At 45.6% G+C, this 21311-nt stretch overlaps 1 pseudogene; it reads right to left on the bottom strand.

The window, feature by feature from the left end:
* Nucleotides 1-3675: 3675 nt before the first annotated feature.
* Nucleotides 3676-4192, bottom strand: LOC120228838 (annotated as a pseudogene).
* Nucleotides 4193-21311: the final 17119 nt, after the last annotated feature.

The following is a 21311-nucleotide window of genomic DNA, read 5'->3' as shown; positions in this document are numbered from 1 at the left end:
TTTCCATGGGGGCGTCGGTGAATTTCCTAGATCAAGGTTTTTTTGTTTTTTAATTTTTAGTGTTTATTTATTTTTGAGACACAGAGAGAGAGACAGAATGTGGGCTGGGGGGTGGGGGGGCAGAGAGAAAGGGAGACACAGAATCTGAAGCAGGCTCCGGGCTCCGAGCTGTCAGCACAGTATTGGTCTTGAACCCATGAATTGTGAGATCATGACCTGAGCTGAATTCAAATGCTCAACCGACTGAGCCATCCAGGTGCCCTTGCTAAATCAAGTTCTTAACATCTATGCCCAGAAACGTATTTACAGAGTATTTTAGAGGAGTCCACTATTTTTACAGAGCCTGAAATATAGCTTTTTCTAAAATCAAGGATCCTTTGGGAAGGACATTCCTTAGGGAAGGAATGAAGGACATTCCTCTGCACTTGTCAATTTCATTGAGTTCGGACCTTTGTACAGCAAGTGTGTCCTTTCTTCCATCCGGGCTAGCCCACCTTGCGCACTAATTTTCTTCCACTGTTTTGTTTCTATTTTAGCTTCCCACTTGGGTGATCAGCTCCTAAGGAAGTGAAAAGGTGGGGGTTATGTGATTTATGTATTTGCTGAGTTCCTTTTTATGAGGAGTTGCTGCTAAATGATACTTGAGGCAGGTTTTGAAAACAAAAAATGAAAAACATGTGTTAATAGGCAATGGCCACTCCCTTCTAATGATGGCAGCATAGCCCTGCTGATTCTAGTTCACTCGGCTCATCAATGAGAAATAACTCCTTAGAACATAATCAATTTTTTTTTAATGTTTTATTTATTTCTGAGAGAGAGAGAGAAACAGCGTGAATAGGGGAGGGTCAGAGAGAGAGGGAGACACAGATTCTGAAACGGTCTCCAGGCTCTGAGCTGGCAGTCAGCACAGAGCCCGACGCGGGGCTCGAACCCACGAACCGCGAGATCATGACCTGAGCCAAAGTCAGACGCTTAACTGACTGAGCCACCCAGGCGCCCCCATAATCAATTTTTTTAACCAGCCGATAATAATTCTTCACATTTTCTTTAGCATCTTATAGCTTGTCATCGGACAATACCTGTTGAGGTAGTCATTATTATTTCCAGTTTACAGATGAAGAAAGGCTGGACATGGGGAAATTAGTTAACTTGGTAAAGATCATAGACAATAAGTGAAGAGCTGGGTTACGCTGTCAGCTCAGTGGTAACCCAAGGGGGTGATGCAGGTGACAGTGGCAGCTGTCCATCTGGGAGGCAAGCGTTAAAGGGGTGTGTTGTCTGTAGATCATTGTTTTCATTCTTTTAAGTGTATTTATTTATTTTAAAGAGAGACAGAGACAGAGAGAGACAGAAAGAGATTAACAGCACAAGCAGGGGAGGGACAGAGAGAGAATCCCAGGCAGGCTCTGCGCTATCAGTGCAAAGCCTGATGCAGGGCTTGACCTCATGAACTGTGAGATTATCACCTGAGCCAAAACCAAGATTCGATGCTTAACCAACAGAGCCACCCAGGTGCCCCTGTAGAGGATTTTAAAAACAGTCAAACCAAAGGCAGTCTGCTTTTTATTGTCACCATGAGCCAGTAGTTCTAAATAATGTCAGTGATAAAATACTCCTCCCTGCTGGGCACTGAGAAGCTAGCCTTTTCTATCCACTTAATAGAGATATTAAGAGAGCAAGTAAGCCTCACTTCCGGTCTCCTAAGAGATTTCTCTTAGGATTTTGCAAAGTATTTCATGTTGCCGATCCCTGTCCTTGTTAAGCCAGATCCATTTTCTTTGAGGATTTTCAAGGCCTTGCAGAATTGTACTTTTCCAGGGGAAATAACAGTGGCCACAACGTCTAGAAGCTCCTCAACCTACTTAACAGAATTTCCCAAGAATCTTCTAGAAGAGCAGTATCTATTCAGCAAAATGCACTGAGCAGCTCCTCAGAGAGTGGTGCAGGGGTCATGTGTGTGGGTGGGTAGCAAGAAGAGGAAGACAGCTACCCCCACCAGCCTGGTGAGCTGTGGGCAACTTCTGAGGATGAGCTGGGGGAATTTATCTTAGAGCCCAGGACCTGGGCACATAACATCTCGACCTTAGCTGGAAATGTCCAGAGTCCTCCCATCTGAGGTGGGAAGGTAGCTGCTTGCTCCAAAGTCACAAATGCTGATTTAGTATTGGGGTCCTAGCTGTTAGCCCAGACCTGAGGGCTTTCCTGGGACCCAGAATTCTCCATGCTAAAACCAGGACTGTCCCCAGCCAATCAGGGTGTTTGGTCACCCTCCCTTCTAGTTGCTAAGGTTTCTTAATCACTCTTAAGTGTTCATTTTACTGTTGCTAGAATCACCAGTGGTCCCAAATTGAGCCTGGGCAATATCTTTATTTTAGCCTAGGAGCCAGCACCAATGCAGGCTCACACACAAGCTCTAGGACGACGCCAGGGCAGCTGTCCTCAAGAGCAGCAATACTGACACTTTTGTGCAGGATAATTCTAGCTGGTGGAGGGCCATCCAATGCACAGTAGGATGTTTAACAGCATCCCTGGCTTCTACCCAGTGTATGCCAGTAGCGCGCGCGTGCGCACACTCGCGCGCGCACACACACACACACACACACACACACACACCCCACCTCACTGTAACAATCAAAAATGTCTCCCTATTCTTCCAATGTCCCCTGGAAGCGGTGTGAAATTTCTCCCAGCTGAGAGCTGCTGCCTTGCAGAGATGTCTCTTGTTACCTAAGAATGGGGGGCCCTCGTGCAGAAATCAAGGCTGGTAGAGGGGGTGTCCTGGCTTCAGGCTGGGCACTGTTGCCCCATTTGCCCCCATGAAATTCTAATGGCTACTCTGTACTCTCTCTGGGCAGAAGTAGAGTTAGTCTGGTCCCGGGGGTCCCTCTGTGACAGTATGACACCTAGGCGGGGACCCCCTTCTTCCAGCTCTTCCCACAGGGTGTTACAAGAAATAGTTCCTGCCCGATGGGAGGCTCCTCAGGGACATGAAGAGTTTAAAGGACACTGCATAGCTATTCACAAAGCACATTACATATTGAAGGCTCTGAGAAGTCTTGCAATAAAGAAACCTGTTTAACTGTTACGACTCAGATTTATGTGGAGGTCAAACTATCCATTAAGATTTAAATACCATCGGCTCACTATTCTAGCTGTATGAAACTCTGGGGCCCTCTTTGAGATTTCTGAGAATTTCCAAAGGGTTTGTGTTCCTGGGCTCACTTCCAGCTGAGGTCAGCCCCTCCCCAAACTGTCCAACTCATTCATGAAGCACCTTTGACCACTTCCCTCTTATTTCTGCTCTATGCTGACCAAGATGTGGATTTCGGTCCCCTTTCCCCTTCCCCAAAATACCCGCATTGGGCATTGCTGTGTTCAGCAGGCTTGCCTGAGGTTTGTGGTGGTAAGTCTTTCATGTGATTGGCCCCTCTCGCCATCAAAATTTTCCTTGTTTCTCCCAACACATGGTCCTTCCAGACTCCTCCACCCCTACCCAACTCCCTCTCATTTCATTCCATAAGACACCCTCACTTTCCCCTCCTTACTTGGTCTTAGACCTACCTTTGCACTTTCAAAGCCTTGTTAATGGACGGCCACACAAGTTACCATCCAAATTATGACACTTTTTTTTTGGTTGTCAAATGACCCTTTTTTGAAATATTTTCCTTTGTATTCTTAACTAGCCAGGCCTTTCACTGCACCACTATTGATGTCATCTATGATGTCATGAGGGTGGAGGCCATCAACACTGCAGCCCACAGACTGGGCAGTCCCCAGGACCTCTTTAACGGCTCCAGAGAGTTCTGTGGCTAAAGATCTGTGCTGCCTCTGTCAGGCAAGGTTGACAATCTCATCAAAAATGATATTTCCACTGTGCTTAATGTTTTTCTGTTTCTTTCTGTCTCTCAGGGGTTCTTTGAGGGCTTTGATAATCAGGGCAGTGGCAGAAGGTATCACTTCAATCTGCTCTGAATGGCCAGTTTCAATGTAATCCTCAGACCCTTACAATCACCGGTTGCCTTGGCAAACTTGTTTGGAGCTGGACCCTGCAGACCAATCTTCTGGGCCAGGGCAGACGTGGCATCGACTTTGCCACAGGTGCACCTCAGGTATTGACTTTGATTTCTTTGGGGTCAAGCTTAGGCGGCATGGTGGAGGTGGCTGGTGTCAGACGGACCCGGATTTGGGGTGACTGAAGACAATTGTACCTCTGCCTCCTCTAAGCCAAGAGCCAAAAGCCAAACTATGACACTTTTGAGTGAAAGGAGGTCTCATAATTATGTTGCTGGGACAAGAGGCATATACCAGGAAAGTCCACGGCAAACCAGGGCACAGGGTAACTATACATCTCTGCTAACACAAAGGCTGTCTCCTCCTGGACTTGCCCTTGACTGACACAGAAAAGGTGGCAGAGCATTGGGAAAGTTAGTGTCTCCTTTCTACCTTCTCTTCCTCTTCTCAGTCCCCGTGAATGCAATGGAGCTGTAGAGTATGGTGTTACTGACATGAACCCAGCCAACCCCCTTAGAAGACAAGCAGTGGCTTCCATCAGCTTTAGTGTTAAGTGAAAATTTCTTTTCCTCCGTTGTTCTTTGCCTAGTCATCATTACCCAAACTTATTTGGTCATAGATCTCATTTAATCTCTCCATCCCTACATCCATTAATGTCTCCCATAACTAGAACACACTGGGGGACTGGCTACCTTGCCACTGACATCTCCTTGGGTGATGACAGGATGAAGGTGGAGTGAAGACCAGGCTTGAGGTTCTGGAGTTCCCTGTACGTGGGGAGAATGCTGGAGATTCGCAGAGAAGAGCAATGGGAGTGTAGAGTGGTGCAGCCAGAGGCATAATCCCCACCTTCAAAACCAGGCTGCTCTATACTAACATTCCATGGCATATGCAGTGGGAAATGCTGCCCTGAATACCTGATTCCCAAACTCAGGTGCTGATTTGCAGCACAAACTTCACCTCCTCATATTGCTTCCCTTCCTCTCCAGACACACTCACCTCCTTGCTCTTCTTTGACCATGTAAGGTATCCTTCCACCTCAGGGACTTTGCATTTGCTATTCCTTCTGCCCAGAATGCTCTTCCTTATTTACCCTTACTTCACTTAGGTCAAGTAATGGGGAGGCCTTCCCGGATCATCCGATGCAAAATAGCACCCCGCACCCACTTGCTGTTCCCTACATTCCATGATGTGCTTTATTTTTCTCCATAGCGTAGGCCACCATCTGACTGTCTGTGTATTTGCTTATTTGTCCATTGACTGCTTCCCCCTTGGAGAAGGTAGGCTCTGTGAGGACAAGGTTTTGTCCCTTGCGTTCACGGCTATTTTCCCAGTGTGTAGAACATGGTGATGTTTAATACATGTTTTTTTTTTAATGTTTTATTTATTTATTTCGAGGAGAGAGAGAGAGGCAGCATGAGCAGGGGAGGGTCAGAGAGAGAGGGAGTGACAGACTCTGAAACAGGCTCCAGGCTCTGAGCTGGCAGTCAGCACAGAGCCCGACGCGGGGCTTGAACCCACAAACCGCGAGATCATGGCCTGAGCGAAAGTCGGACGCTTAACCGACTAAGCCACCCGGGCGCCCCTTAATACATGCTTTTAAATGAAGAAAAGAAGGAGTGACTCGGTTGTAATTCCAGGCATCTTCCAAAATTCCCGCAAGAGCTGTCTCCAGTCAGTGGTGACAGGTAGCCCACTTCCGCTAGGCACCCCTTCCCCAGGTGGCCCCCCGTGCCTGCGGGCGCTCACCAGGTCTTGCTCCCTCAGCCAGAAGCCCCTCACTGCCTTGCTGCCTCTCCCACTGCCTCCCACTTGCTGTATTACCCAGCAGTTCTGTGGCGCAGACACACAAGGTAGGCAGCTCTTCACGCCTCAGGAGCAGGGCTTTAATTCTCGACAAGGCAGAATAGGAGAGACACGATCCAGATGCTGAGTCCTGAATAGCATGGACCCTCCTCTGCCCCAGCCTCAGGAGGGGCAAGAACTAGAAAGGGCTGCTTTGGGGGCCTGTCTGCCTCAGGAACCTGCTTCTGGGGCTGGGATGGCTTAGAGCAGCATGTCCCTGTCTCCCATATGCCACTCCTCTCCATCAGGACTGCACTTTATTTCCAGTAAATTAGAAGAAACACTCAGCCATTTATCGTCATTAGAATGTTTTATGCATTTTTCTAACTAGACACACACACACACACACACACACACACACACACACACACACCCATCTACAGCACAAGCCAGTTGGGGCACAGGTTTGACTCTCAGCCTGAAGCATCTCACTGGCTTTCTATCAGTGGAAGACAATGGAGGCATAGTCCACTTGGTCTGGTGATATCTTCCCAGGGCGATGGAAAGGGGGCACGTTGGCATAGACAGCGAAGTCATCTTCTTTCCAGGGAGTCAGGTTGATCACGTTGGAATAAATGGCATCAGCATGGCAGGAAACCTCCTTCAGAGACAGGACCCCAGTTAGAGACAGGTAACTAGGCCCTGGAGGCTTCCACAGATACCACCAGCTACTGGGCCCCCTACAGGACAGCCATGGGATATTGGGTTCTTGTGCAAGCCTTGGATTTCCCTCCATCTTAAAAAACATTTCTTTTAGGGCCGTTCTCTCCCTCATCCCAATCACCTCTGATATGGGGTCTACTTTGGAAATAGCATGAAATTGTGGCAGAAGTGACTGGAAGCTCCTCTAGGTGCAATGACTATTTCCTTACCGAAGTTTTATGGAGGAATTTGGTCTGGTGCCTCAGTTGTTCCTTAAACAGCCCTAAAAAAATGAATAAATTCAGGGTCAGATTGAGTGGGCATAGTAACCATCTTTACTTGGTTGATTGCTGGACTTGGGCTTAAGCTTTTGAAACGCAAAATTCACTGTGTTAAACCCACTGAGCCCCTGAGAAGAAGCTAAATGCCCAGGATGAGAAGGGAGAGTGAGCCCCATCGGGGCTCTATAACTCTATAACTTATTATTTAGATGGGATTATGTGGCATCAATATTTCTTTTAGCTGCTGCATATGAACAATAAATACATATGGCTTTCAGCATAAATAATTTGTACCAGAAATTACTCTGTTGCTCTGTGCAGAGTGCCTGGCGGCTCTGAAGAAGAGACACCATAGCTCACTCAGTTCTCCCATCCCCAGGCTGCCCCATAGGAAACACACCCCCATCTCCACCCCCAGTTTACTCTTTCTCTTTATTTTCAGGTCCAAGACCAGCTTGCTCAACTCACTCTCATGTCTCCATTTCTTCAGGGTCATGGACAAGAGACCCACCAAGAGCAAGATGAGAGCCACCACACCAACGGAGCCAGAAATGACTGTGGCTGCTGTGCTGAAACTGAGGGAAGCAAATGAGAAATGAGGCCCCTCCAGCTCGGCGTCCACAGAATTGTCCTGGGGCCTCCCTTCTCCTGTCGGAGCTCTTCCACCTCTGGGTTTCCACTTCCCCAATACCCAACCATTTCCTGCCTCCATGTTGAGCCTCACTCCTCCACCCCGGCCTCCAGAGTCATGGTCCCAGTCACACATCCCTCCTCTGCCCCAGCCTCAGGAGACTGAGGCCAAGCAGACCACTTCTCCACAGTCCCCGACACTTCTCATCCATAGGTCCAGCTCTCCTCTCGACTACCTGCTGAGTTCATCAGGTTTAGTCTCTGGCTTCAGCGTAGTGAGGTTCTCTACAGAAAGGGGCAGAAAGGAAGAGGAAAGGAAATTTGAGAGTAATTTTTACACACATGTTCTTGACTGAATGTGTCCTGCTGAAATTCATATGTTAAATCCTACCCCCCATTTGATGGATGGTATCAGGAAATGGGTCCTTTGGGAGGTGAGTAGGTCATGAGGGTAGAGCCCTCATGAATAGGATTAGTGTCCTGATAAAAGAGACCCCACAAAGCCCCCCTGATCCCTTCTACAGTGTGAGGACACAGTGAGAAGACGGCTATCTATGCCCCAGAAAGCGGGCTCTCGCCTGACACTGAATGTGCCAGCGCTTTAATCTTGGATCTCTCAGCATCTAGAACTATAAGAAATTAATTTCTGTTGTTTAGAAACTACTCAGTCTATGTCATTTGTCATTTGTCCAAATAGACGCAGCACACATGCAAATGAGCTCTATGGGACAAAAACGTAATATTAGTTATCATTTATTGGGGACTTAACACATGCCAGGCATATTCCTTATCTTGTTTAATTGTCATAAATAGACAATGAGATAGGAGCAATTATTATTCCCATCTTGCAGTAAAGAAACCAACTCAGACAGAGATCAGATTTGTTCAGGGCCCCAGAGCTAATAAGTGGCAGAGTTCAGACTTGAACCCACATCTCTCTGACTTTAAATTGTGTGTTTATGAATGTTACACTTTGCTGTCTTCCATGTGGTCATTTCATTCCCAAGTTCTCCCATTCTTACCAAGGGCTTAGGGACACCAGATATGGCAGGATGTCCAGAAAAAGAATAACCAGAATGGCGCAGGCGAGTGGTACCCAGAGAGGGGCATGTGGTGGGGCTGGAAGAGGTCAGGACCCTGGAAAGTTGGGCTGATACTGGGCAGAGGTAGCAGGTGTAAGCGCTTGCCCAGACTGGCGGCGGCTGGCTGTGCTACTCTCCATACTGTGAAAACATTTCTCCCGCATCAGAGGATGAAGACACCAACCCATCCTCCACAGGCTGTGCCTGTATTCTCTAAGTTAGAAGGAGTCTTAAATCATACCTAGTCAAACCCTCCCACTGTGCAGGTGAGAAGCTTCAGGACAAGCCCCTTGCCCCACACAAGTGCTGGAGCCATGAGCCTAAGTTTCTGACTCCAAACCCAAAGTTTTCTTTATCTGCACTCAGGTCCCTCCCTCTTCCTTGACCCCATAAAGTGGGGCTACACAATTCAGTCCCTACATAGGGCAGGTAGCACCTCTCTAGACACATCTTGGGAGCTGGCTTGTCAGACACCCAGATGCAGAGATAGCTGTTCAGGTTGGGCAAAGGGAACATGTCAGAGCATTAGGGCAACCCAATACTCACTGATGACAGATAGCATCTAGGAGTGGGCACCCCAAGAATCACAACCTCTTGGGACACTAAGGCCAGATAGAACTGTGTCAGGCACCTTAATGGTCCACTTCCCCTCTGCCTTTCTTTCTGTCCCACTTCTAAGTAAGATAGCTGACCTCACCAAGATTTTCTTTGACACGCTCCTGCCCACCTTCTAAGTGAGGGGTAGGGAGGGGACTTGGAAACCAGATCTTCCCAGTGCCCGTGTCACCAACTCCCAAGATGAGGAACCAAGTCACACAGCTTGATGTGGGGGGGATGGGGGTGGGGAGTGAGGTGTCACACGTAAGCCCAGAGGAATAAGAGGGGAGCCTGGGGCACCCATGGGGGTGGCTGGCTGAGACACACCTGTTTATAACAAGGAGGACAGACAGCACGAGGGTGTCCGTCCAGGGTTAGGAAGGCAAGGGGGGTGGTCAGTGGGAGTAAGGAGGACAAGCATGAGGATGAGGTCATGAAAGAGTCTGAGCTTTAGAATCCAGTGACTTGGGTCTCAGGCACTTCCCAACCTTAGGCAGTCACTTAACCTCTCTGAGCCTAATTTTCTTCATCTGTGAAATGAACATAGTAAGAATACCAACCCCACAGGGTTGAGAACTAAGTGGTCAGACTACCATTCAACAGCTGGACTTACCCGAGCAGAGCAATGGTGAGGGGCTGTCTGGGAAGGCATCGCTGCTGACGCTGGGGTCCTGGACCCCAAAGTTGGTCCAATTCATCTCACCAGGAAGCCCACCCAGCCAGTTCCTATTCCAGGTCCTGTGGATCTGAGGACAGGTGGTCTCCTTTAGCTGGAAACAGAGCTTCTCAGAGGCACCTAGCAGCAGCTGGGAGAGAAAGAACCCCAGGGAACTGGCACCCCTCCTGTCTACCTTTCTCATTCCACCACGGGAGCCTGTTGGGTGGAGAGAGCGTTAGAATCTCAGCACTGGAGGGAAGGAACTCAAAAAGCATTGCAGGGGCGCCTGGGAGGCTCAGTTTGTTGGGCACCCACCTCTTGACTTCAGCTCAAGTCATGATCTCATGGTTCATGAGATCGAGCCCCGTGTCAGGCTCTGTGCTGACAATGCAGAGCCTGTTTAAGATTCTCTCTCCCTCTCTCTCTGCCCCTCCCTTACTCATGCATGCACATTCACTTGCTCATTCTCTCTAAAAAATAAATATATTTTTTAATTGCAGTAGCATTTCTTTTCTAAGAAAAGCATCTTCAGAGAGGCTTTCCCCAAACACGTGGTCAGAAGTGTACCCCCATCCTCTCTGTCACATCACCTCTCATCTACAAGTGTGTGAATTTGCCTCTATCATTTTTTTTAAACTATTGTCAGTCTCTCATCACAAGAACATAAGCTCCACAAGAAGAGAAACTTACCTGTTTTCATCATCCTTATATCCCCAGCTCCTAGAACAATGCCTACGCCATGAGTAGCTTCCTTGTGTACTTGTTGGATGAATGAATGAATGCGAAAGTCTATAGCACCCTGACCAGGGCCACTCAGCCTCTGCCCAAATCGTGGCGAGCCTCCACCACAAACTTTGGCATCCCTTTGCTGATGACCGATCTTTATCCTTTGAAAGGGAAGTTGACTTGAGACAGCCCAAAGTCACTCTGAACCGACCAAATTGTGTGATTAAGTGGTGATAAAGTGTCATGAAGTAGGTGACGAAGTGGGTAATGCCAATCTCGAAATAGGGGTTCTGTGCCTACCACACTCCAAGAGCGATGTCCTGGAGGAGTCTGGGGGAGGGCGCCCTTCCTTGGCGGAAGGCAGCCCAGGAGAAGAGTGAGGGACATGTGGCTCACAAGGTGCCGTCACAGGCATTTACCTCCTGCTTCGCCTCCAGCCCCTGTTCAGGGTGTAAGGCGAGGACAAAGGTATGTTGAAGACCCAATGAAAGAGTATCTGTCTCCTTCTGTCTCCCCCACCCACCACAACATCCCCCAGAAAGATCTGCAGGAGCGGACAGGAACTCCCCTAGCAAGGCAAGAGTAGGAAGCAAGAGTCCAGGTAACATGGACGAGTCACTTAGCCTGCCTGGACTCAGTTTCCTTATTTGTGAAATGGGGCAAGGGTGACAAGAATAAGGCACCACCACAAAAATAATGATCTCTTTTTACAAATGCATGTCATTGTGCCCTTCTAGTGTCCCCTTTGCACATGTCCCCTTGCACATTGTACATTTCTTCTAATAGTCATACTACCCGAGGAATACTAAGGACCCCTTTTTGGAGAACAGCCTTTCTAAGAGTTAGGAATTGCTTTTTTAATTTTGGAAGGAGGAGGAAACATCCTAACCTTTTCAGTTTGGGGTTTCTAAAAGTTTTTGTTTTATTGGATGGCATTCTTATCAGTTAGAATGGAAAAGGTCCCAAAGGAGAATCTTTGAAAACTGCTTCTCCACCCTTCACCCCAGGGGGCTGGCTCCCCTCCCTGGAGGCAGCCAGCATTTCCGGTTTAGAGCATGCCTTGTGTGTACATAAGCAAACACACAGACACACACAGACTCAGAGACATACGTATGCAAAACATGCGTTTTCCCCTGCGGGTGATAGCAGACCACACACCTTGTTCCACCTCTTGCTGCCTCATTGAATACACCTTGGAGTCAATTTATTACCAATATGTACAGAGCTTCCTCATTCTTGTTTTTTCAACTGCTGTGTGTTCTATTCCACAGGTGCCCGCCATTTAGTGCACTGGTCTTCTAGTAGTAGACATGGAGATAGTTTCCAATTTTTGCTCTTCAAATGATGGCATAATCTTTAGATGCACTCAGAACATCATTTTGCACATGTACAAATATATGTGTAAAATTAGAGAATGGTTATTAAGGTAGACTTGCAATCCACATTTTATTTAATTTATTTAATTTTTTAAATGTTTTATTTATTTCTGAGAGAGAGAGCATGAGCAGGGGAGGGTCAGAGAGAGAGATACAGAATCTGAAACAGGCTCCAGGCTCTGAGCTAGCTGTCAGCACAGAGCCCGACGCAGGGCTCGAACCCACAAACCATGGGATCATGACCTGAGCCGAAGTCGGACACTTAACCAACTAAGCCATCCAGGTGCCCCGCAATCCACATTTTAAGAAGTCAGTGTTACTTTAAAAAAAAAATCCAAAATGTAGTGTTACCCAATTGACTACCCATATTATTAACCAGATTTCATTCTAAATAGCCTTTGGCTGGGGGCGCCTGGGTGGCTCAGTTGGTTAGGTGTCTGCCTTTGGCTCAGGTCATGATCTCAGCGCTCTTGAGTTCAAGCCCCACATCGGGTTCTGTGCTGTGCATGCAGAGCCGTCTTCAGATCCTCTGTCCCCAACTCTTACTGTTCCTACCCCGCTTGTGTGTGCATGCTCTCTCTCTCTCTCAAAAATAAATAAATAAATAAGTAAATAAATAAATAAATAAATAAAAACTTAAATAGCCTTTGGCTGTTCCCCAAAATCAAAATGCTTCTCAAAAAAACAGAGATCTGAGACCACTGAGGGTATTCAACAGAACTGCCAGTGTCTAGAGGCCATCCTCAGGAGTCCCAATGCTGTCAGCCTCTGTAGCATGACCACGGTAAGGGGTGTATGTCCCCAGGTGACTGCATGGCAGGGGGCTACTCTCCATGACACAGATATTTCCAAGTATTTCACACAGGGATTACTGAGTCAAAACCACAGTTTGTTTAAAACCCAGGCTATAGGATGAAAAGAAAAACGTTCTTTTCTTGCCATCAAGAAACCAAAGGTCTAACTAATGTGCCAGGCAGTTCTCAAAGTACGGTTCAGGGACTCCCTGGGGGTTCCAGAGATCCTTTCAGAAGGCTGGTGAGGTCGAAACTATTTTTATAATAGTACTAAGATGCTACTTGCCATTTTCACCCTCAATCTTTCTCAAGTGTACAGAGCACGTTGTACTCAAATGTGCTTTGGAGCTTTCCAAAGGCTGTGATACAGCAACAGACTGAATGAAGAAACAGATCTGAGAATCTAGCTCTCTTTTACCAAGCCAGATACCAAAAATGAGATTGGCAAAAATGTAAATCAATGCATCTCTTCTCACCAAATTGTTCATGTTTTGGAAAATACGGTTATTTTTCATGAAACTATGTTATTTATGCTAATAACAGAGTATTGTTGCTATGCTATTATTATGCTAATAGTTTAGCATTATTTTCTAATTAATTAAAGTTAAATTTTTTCTTAGTTTTCATTTCTAAAATGGTAAATATAAGCAGACATGACATGTATAAAACAATAGCCCTCTGGGTTCTTTAATAATTTTTAAGAGTGTGAAGGAGCCCTGAGATCAAAAAGTTTGAGACCTTCTGGTTTAGGGACTCACGGTATATCTTCCCCGGGGGGGGGGGGCACCTCACCAAGGGTGTGGTACAGGTGGGGTGCAAACCGCTACATGCAGAAAGAACAGACAAAGCTGTTCCCAAATAGCGATCTAAGTGAAGGACAGAATCTCTTAAAAGAGAAAGCTCTCCACGTCCCCCTGTCTGGCAATACAGCAGCTGTATAGACAGCTTTCCCACAGGGGATAGAGCCCTGGTGTGGGGAAAGCAAGGTTCTGAGTTGGGGGAAGCCTGGAGAGGAAGAAGATGCGCATGCCCCCTGACATTCCAGACCCTTCAGCATGGCTGCCGGTATCTGAAATTCCAATGCTACATTCCTTTAGCCAATAGGCAAATTCAATCCCAAGCAACGCCACAATTGTGTCAACTGTGAAGTTGACACAAATGTGTAAATACCTTTATGGGTACTTAGATAGATTACGAGGTTGCACTTTTATAGATAAAACAGTGTTAGGAATGGGGTGGTTGAGTGGGAGGGAACGGGCATACAGAATAAAGGAGATCAAAAAAATATCAAATAAATATGGGGCACCTGGGTGGCTCAGTCAGTTAAGTGGTCAAGCGTCCGACTTTGGCTCGGGTCATGATCTCACTGTGCTGACAGCTCAGAGCCTGAGACCTGCTTTGGATTCTGTGTCTCCCTCTATCTCTCTGCTCCTCCCCCACTCACACTCTCTCTCTCAAAAAAAAAAAAATTTTAAAAAATTCTAGTATTAAATAAACCATAAAAGCCATCCATGTGCTCCTGGTGGCAGTGTGCCACCAACAGAAGGATTTGATCAAGCGCATTCTGGGCAGAGTGAGAGGAACTGGGCACAGCCCTGGGCTCACAGCGCCGTCCCAACCTCCCCTCCGCCCTCCGGAGATATCCGTTGGCTGCAACCACGGTAACAAAAGGCAGGTGCGTGGTCAGTGCTAAAATGATGTACGAGCAAACGGCTATTGGATCAGGGAGGGAGGACAATTCATTTCTAAATTGGGTGAGAAAGCAGGTTGGCGTGGAGGAGGTGGCAGTCATGCTGGTGCCGGACGACGCCAGATAGTCTCGGCAGCGCAGGGACTGCGGACGCGCCAGGCGCTGCAGGCACAGCGGGAACGTGCAGTCTTTTTCCCATGATGAACATCTGAAATCATTGCAAAGAGAAGGTGGACTGGACACCTGAGCATGAAGGGCAGCTGTCACCTAGGATAGTGGAAGGAAGGAGGGGCAGAACCTGGGAGCACCGGATGCAAAAAAAAGTTCACAAACGAGACTTGGGAAGCCCTGCGTGGACGGAGAGCACGTCTGATTTGATTTGTCTTCCCAGAGGATAGATAGGCCAGTGCCTGGATCATAGGAGGCTGCAGTAAATGTTTGATGAATGGAGGAAAGTCTGGACACATTCCTTTTTTCCAAGTCAGCTGAAATCAAGTGGAGCCAGCAGAGGGGACAGAGGGGACAAGGGACAGACCGGAGGAAGATGTTCAAGCAAGTTTCCTCCTGGCTTCCTCTGAAGTAAATATTCTCACCATTTCTGGGACTTTAACTGTCTTTCTAGTTGTTTTTGAGAAATTTCATTACTCAGAATAGAAACCCTGTGTGCTCTTGAGGTTTGTCACAGGGCCATTTATTGGTTGGAGGTTGCCTTAAAGACCATCTTTAGGCTTTCAGTTTGCACAGCGGCTTATTCACAAGCCTCAAACAATTGCCTTAACGTTTGGCTTCCTAAGAAAATCAGAATGTCAGCCTCTTGGCTGATGTTACTAATCATCCCTTATAAATGGGGTGACCAGGGAGGAGTGAATGAATTGCCCAAGGTCACGGCAGTGACCAGAGTGACCAGCATCCAAACATAGGTCTCAGAATCATATAGTCTCCTCCATTTCCTACACAGGTTGTTAGTATGCATGTGGGGGTGTTATATTAACTGTAATGGCCACATAAACATCTAGAGTAGAGAAGGACAGTTGTTCAGGCTGTTTATTGCTCAAGGGCATGGCATTTAAGGGCACTACCTGCATCATAAACATTGCTATTATTTTTAATTTTTTCCAGATTTTTATTTAACTGCTGATTCCAAAGGCAGGTGGTTTATATTCTTATTCCAATAGTTTTCTGGCAGATAACAATAAAATGACTTCTCTAACAAAATCCATTTTGTTTCTGACACAGAGAAGTTAAAAAAACATTTTCCAATAGTGTTGACATTTACTTCCTTCGTAAGTTGAAGCAGAATGGGTTGATAAAGAACTTGCTGACTGAAAACATTTACATTAACTAATGCTTGCAAACGAGATAGTTTTCCAACTATTGTTTGGATTTTTATCTAAATTAAAAAACAAAACAAAACCAAAAAACCCACTTCTATTAGTACTGGTGTATCAGGTAAATTTGAAATGCTACATTAAAATTCATATCGTTGCCTGAAAGGTAGCTCAGAATTCCACATTACAATCTATCAGATTTTCATTATGATAGAACTCACTTTTGTAGTAATTAATGCTCATTTATCATCACGTATCCATAAAATAATTATTTTAATTATTAGTTTTAATATTTCTATTCTGTTTAATATTTAGTATTTTAATTTTTAAATTATTATTTTAATTATCATACATTAGAGAGGTATTTATATAATGGACTGTCAACTAAAGCATAGCTACTGGGGTTTTTTCTTTATTTTAGAGAGAGAGAGAGAGCAAGGGGGGGGTGTAGGAATAGAGGGAGAGAGAGAGAAAGAGAATCTTAAGCAAGGCCCACCCCACGACTCTGGGATCATGATCTGAGCTGAAATCAAGAGTCTGACGCTCAACCAACTGAGCCACCCAAGCATCCAAGCGTAGTTAAAGGAAATTTCTTCAAAACAAATATTTACTGCAGTTAAATTCTGTAAGCTTGCTACATATTATTGTTTTTAAGTTACAAATTCTAAAATAAAATACTAAGTTCATGTATTTCTTCTCCTTTGAATCATAAACAGAAAATGAAAAGCTGCTTACAAGAGAAATGAAATTATTGTATTGTTGAGAAAAATTGGGGAGTAAAAGATAAAACGTCCAGCAACTTCACTTAAAGGAATTTACCCTGAGGAAATAGCCAAAGATGTATATTATTAAAAACAAAACCACAGGCCCAAAATGGTGTCACTTAAGCCAAGTCACCAAACCTGGACTTAATACCTAATCCAATTACAGTTTCACCCCTACCCCTCCAATCTAGTATTAACTGGTTAGTCAAGAATGTTCTAGTCAGCACCAATAAGTTAATCTGTCTCTTAAGATCTCTCCATCTCCCAAAGAAAGATGAGCCAATCTATCTACTAATTACTCTTTTGTCCCCAAATGAAAGTGATGTCTCCTAAAATAATTTTATTTTTATGTATAACTTCCTTGTTCTGCATTTTAAAAACCTTTCCCTTTCTGTAGCACTTTGGAGCTTCCCTCTACTTCCCAACTTATGAATCATTTAATAAAGTTAATTAGATCTTCAAATTTACCCAGTTGAATTTTATTTATTTATTTATTTATTTATTTATTTATTTATTATTTATTTATTTATTTATTATTTGAGATAGAGAGAGAGAATGTGTGTACACACACTTGTGTACGAACTGGGGAGAGGCAGAGGGAGAGAGACAGACACAGAGAGAGAGAGAGAGAGAGAGAGAGAGAGAGACTCTTAAGCAGTCTCCATGCTCAGCACGGGGTGGGGAGGCTGGCTTGGGACTCCATCCTACGACCCTGGGATCATGACCTGAGCTGAAGTCAAGAGTCGGTGCTTAATGGACTGAGCCACCCAAGTGCCTCTGAATTCTGTTTGTTAACAGTATGCAAACATTTGGGTGTAAGATAATGACTGCCGAGTCCTTTACAACAGCAGCAGATGAGAAACACCTTTAATATGGAGAAATGGTGGACCGTTGCATAAATTGTGGGACATCCATAAAGTGGAATGAGATTTAACCATTAAAGGGACGTACAGAAACAAATTTATTGACGGGGGAAGATGTTTACACCATATTGTCAAGTCAATAAAAGGCAGATTACAGAGCAGACTCTCAAATATACTCCACTAAAATATGTGTGTGCCTGTACATGTGCACATTGTGTGTTCTTTCTTCCCCACTTAGGAATAAATCGTGTCCATTTTTCCACAACCACACCCAAATATATTGGTAAATACCCAAATGCTAGCAATAATTATCTCAGTGGTGAGATTCCTGGTGAGCTTCATATTCTTTTTTCTTACTTCTCCAAGTTTCCTAAGTTTTCTGCAGGGAGCATAGAAAGAGAAAGAGTAGGCGAGGGAAGGGGAGGGGAGAGGATAAGGGAGGGTGGGGTGGAGAGAGAGCTAGCCTCCCCTGAGTCAGGCTGAAGATGACTGGACAGGGAAGTGGTTCTCAAAGAAAGGAAGAAACAGGCATAAGGAGAGCAAGCTGAGGGACCCGTGTGAAGAACTCTAAGAAGCCAGTTCTGACATCACAAAAGGGTTGGAAAGTGGAGATAGTTTTTAAAAAGAAGTGTTCAGGGGACACCTGGGGGACTCAGCTGGTTAAGCGACAGACTCTTGGTTTCAGCTCAGGTCATGGTCTCGGGGTTTGTGAGTTCAAGCCCCAGAGCCTGCTTGGGGTTCTCTCTCTCTCCCTTTCTCTCTGTCCCTCCCTTGCTCATATTCATTCTCTCTCTCTCTCTCTTTCAAAATAAGTAAACAAACTTTAAAAAGAAAGAAGTAAGGGCGTCTGGGTGGCTCAGTCGGTTAAGGGTCCAACTTCAGCTCAGGTCATGATCTCACAGTTTGTGGGTTCGAGCCCCACATCAGGCTCTGGGCTGACGGCTCGCTCAGAGTCTGGAGCCTGCTTCACATTCTGTGTCTCCCTCTCTCTCTGACCCTCCCCTGCTCATACTGTCTCTCTCTCTCTCTCTCTCTCTCTCTCAGAAATAAGTAAAACATTTAAAAAAATAATAAAAAGATAAATAAAATAAAAATAAAAATAAAGAAGTGTTCAGCGGCTAATGGATTTGCCAAAAGCAGTCTGGGCATGGTTGAAGCTGCCTGTGAACCTAGAGGAAAAAACAAGTTCTCATGATGGTAAAACTTCATTTTACATCCCCTAGGCTTTCCCTTCTATTCACAGAGCATCTCCCCTTCTTGTCTCTGAAAGAGCCCAGAACTTATCTTGCCTCTCTGACCTCTTTCTAGTAACATCTGCTTTTAATGTAGGTCAGGGAAGCAGCTTGGCAATGAACCTGGGTTGGTTTTCCTTTTGTTTTGTTTTGCCATGAACCTATTTTGATGAGCAAGGGTTAGACTATCTCCACGTTCCTGAGATACTATTTTAAAACACACTTGAGGAAATGCCACCCTAATCTGAAGCGCCAGGCACCCGGCCTGCCCGGGGTTCTTTGGAGCCACTTTATATTTAGCTCATTTTGAAATTCAAAGCCACCCTGTAGGGTAGATATTAAATATCTGTCATAAAGTAAGAAGGACCCTGTGAAGGAGAGAGTCTGGAGAGCAAGGCTAGCGGCTCAGGAAGAATTTGCTGCCTTGAGCAACGACTCTGCAACAACTCGGAGATCCTCCCATAACAGCCCCCCCTTCCCACCCCCTGCCCGCCGCCCTCTGCCCTCCAGTCTGACCTGCGGCCTCCCTCACCCTCCAGACGCGCCAACCAGTTTCCCTTGCTCTTCTATTCGAGCCGCTAGTAGGAAGGACTTGCTAGATTACTCAGAGGGAAGAGGAGCGTCCAACCCTGTCCCCCTGAAGCCTCCAACCGCACCCCCAGGGCACCATCAGCTGCAGGGAAAGCACCAAACACTGGCCTCACCAGAACTGTGCTCCCTGCATCCATTCCTCCGCCTTCCCTCTCTCCTCTCCATCCCCACCCCACCCCCCATTACAGCCAAACCTGCTCTGTCAGGATTTCAAGACTTGCATCTAAACAGGGATGTCACTTAGCCTTTTACCACCCAATGAGCTTGAGTGTGCCGCATTCCCTTCTGTGTTTCTGAGGACACAGAACCCTTCCAACAGCTTTAGGAACCGGGTGAGAGGCCCGAGAATGGCAAGTCAGCAAAGGGCTCCTTGCCACATCCTGTTTATTCAGTCTATTAAGTGCCTACTGTGTGTTCCCTGCCTTGAAAGACTACCCCCGACCCAGTTAAAAGGACACAGAAATTTCTCTCAGCAGTTTACCCTATGGTTTCTTCTCTTATGGATTTTCACAGAATAAAAATTAATTTGAAAGTAGCATATATCTTGACGATTTCCGTTGTTGACTATCTTCAAAAGAGCTTGTTTTCCCGAAGTAGCTCAATATGGCTTTTGTTCATATGAAATGTTTCCCTGCTTTTACTTACAGCTGCACAGTTCTGAGCAAAGGTCTTTGACTAGTTAATAGTCACAGAATGCATTGGACAACAGGAACTTGCTGCTAATAAGCACACTTGACAAACTCTTTTTTAAAACCCCGAATAGCCAAAGCCTTCTCGAGAAAGAAGAATGAGGCTGGAGGCATCACAACCCCAAACTTCAAGATGCACTACAAAGCTGTAGTAGTCAAAACAGTGTGGTACTGGCGCACAAACAGACAATGGAAGAGAATGCAGAGTCCAGAAATAAACCAACTTTGTGTGGTCAATTAACTCATGACAAAGGAGGCAAGACTCTATAATGGGGATTCTCTTCAACAAAAGGTGTTGGGGAAACCTGGCCAGCAACATGCAAAAGAATGAAACAAGACCTTGGGCCGCCTGGCTGGCTCAGTTGATTAAGCGTCCAACTTTGGCTCAGGTCATGATCTCGCGGTTCATGAGTTTGAGCCCCACGCCAGGCTCTTTGCTGACAACTCAGAGCCTGAGTCTGGTTCGGAATCTGTGACTCCCTCTCTCTCTCTGCCCCTCCCTTGCTTGTGCTTTGTCACTCTCTGTCTCTCAAAAATGAATAAACATTAAAAAAAATTTTTTTAAAGAATGAAACTGGACCACTTACTTACAACATACACAAAAATAAGCTCAAAATGGATTAAAGACCTAAATGTAAGACCTGAAACCATGAAACTCAGGCAATAATTTCTTTGACATCAGCTGTAGAAACATTTTTCTAGATATGTCTCTTTAGGCAAGGGAAACAAAGGCAAAAACTATTGGAACTACAGCAAAATTAGAAGCTTTTGCACACCAGAGAAAACCACCAACAAAACAAAAAGACAATCCACTGAATAGGAGAAGATATTTGCAAATGACATATCTGATAAGAGGTTAATATCCAGAGTATATAAAGAACTTCTACAACTCAACAGCAGCAGAAAGAAAGAAAATAATCTGATTGAAAATGGGGAGAGGGTCTGAACAGACATTCTTCCAAAGGAAACATACAGGTTGCCAACAGACACATGAAAAGCTGTTTAACATCACTAATCATGAGGGAAATGCAAATCAAAACCACAATGAGATATCACCTTAAACTTGTCAAAATGGCTAGAATCAGAAAGACAAGCAAAAGCAAGTGTTGGTGAGAATGTAGAGGAAAGGGAACCCTCTAGCACTGTTGACAAGAGTGCAAAGTGGTGCGGCCACTGTGGAAGAAAGTGTGGAGCTTTCCCAAAAAAAGTAAAAATAGAAATATCATATGATTCAGTAATTCCACTACTGGGTATTTGTCCAAAGAAAATGAAAACAGTATATCAAAAAGATATATGCACCCCTGTGTTTTTTTAATTTATTTTTGAGAGAGACAGAGACAGAGACAGAGACAGAGAGATAGAGTATAAGTAGGGGTGGGGAGCAGAGAGAGAGGGAGACACAGAATCTGAAGCAGACTCCAGGCTCTGAGCTGTCAGCACAGAGCCCAATGCAGGGCTCGAACTCGTGAGCCACGAGATCCTGACCTGAGCCGAAGTCAGATGCTTAACCAA

This window comes from Hyaena hyaena, unplaced genomic scaffold (genome assembly GCF_003009895.1).
Source record: "Hyaena hyaena isolate Hyena2069 unplaced genomic scaffold, ASM300989v1 scaffold_28, whole genome shotgun sequence".
In the NCBI taxonomy this organism is placed as follows: domain Eukaryota; kingdom Metazoa; phylum Chordata; class Mammalia; order Carnivora; family Hyaenidae; genus Hyaena; species Hyaena hyaena.
The sequence above is the reverse complement of the archived record's forward strand: the minus strand, read 5'-3'. Positions and strand labels throughout refer to the sequence as shown.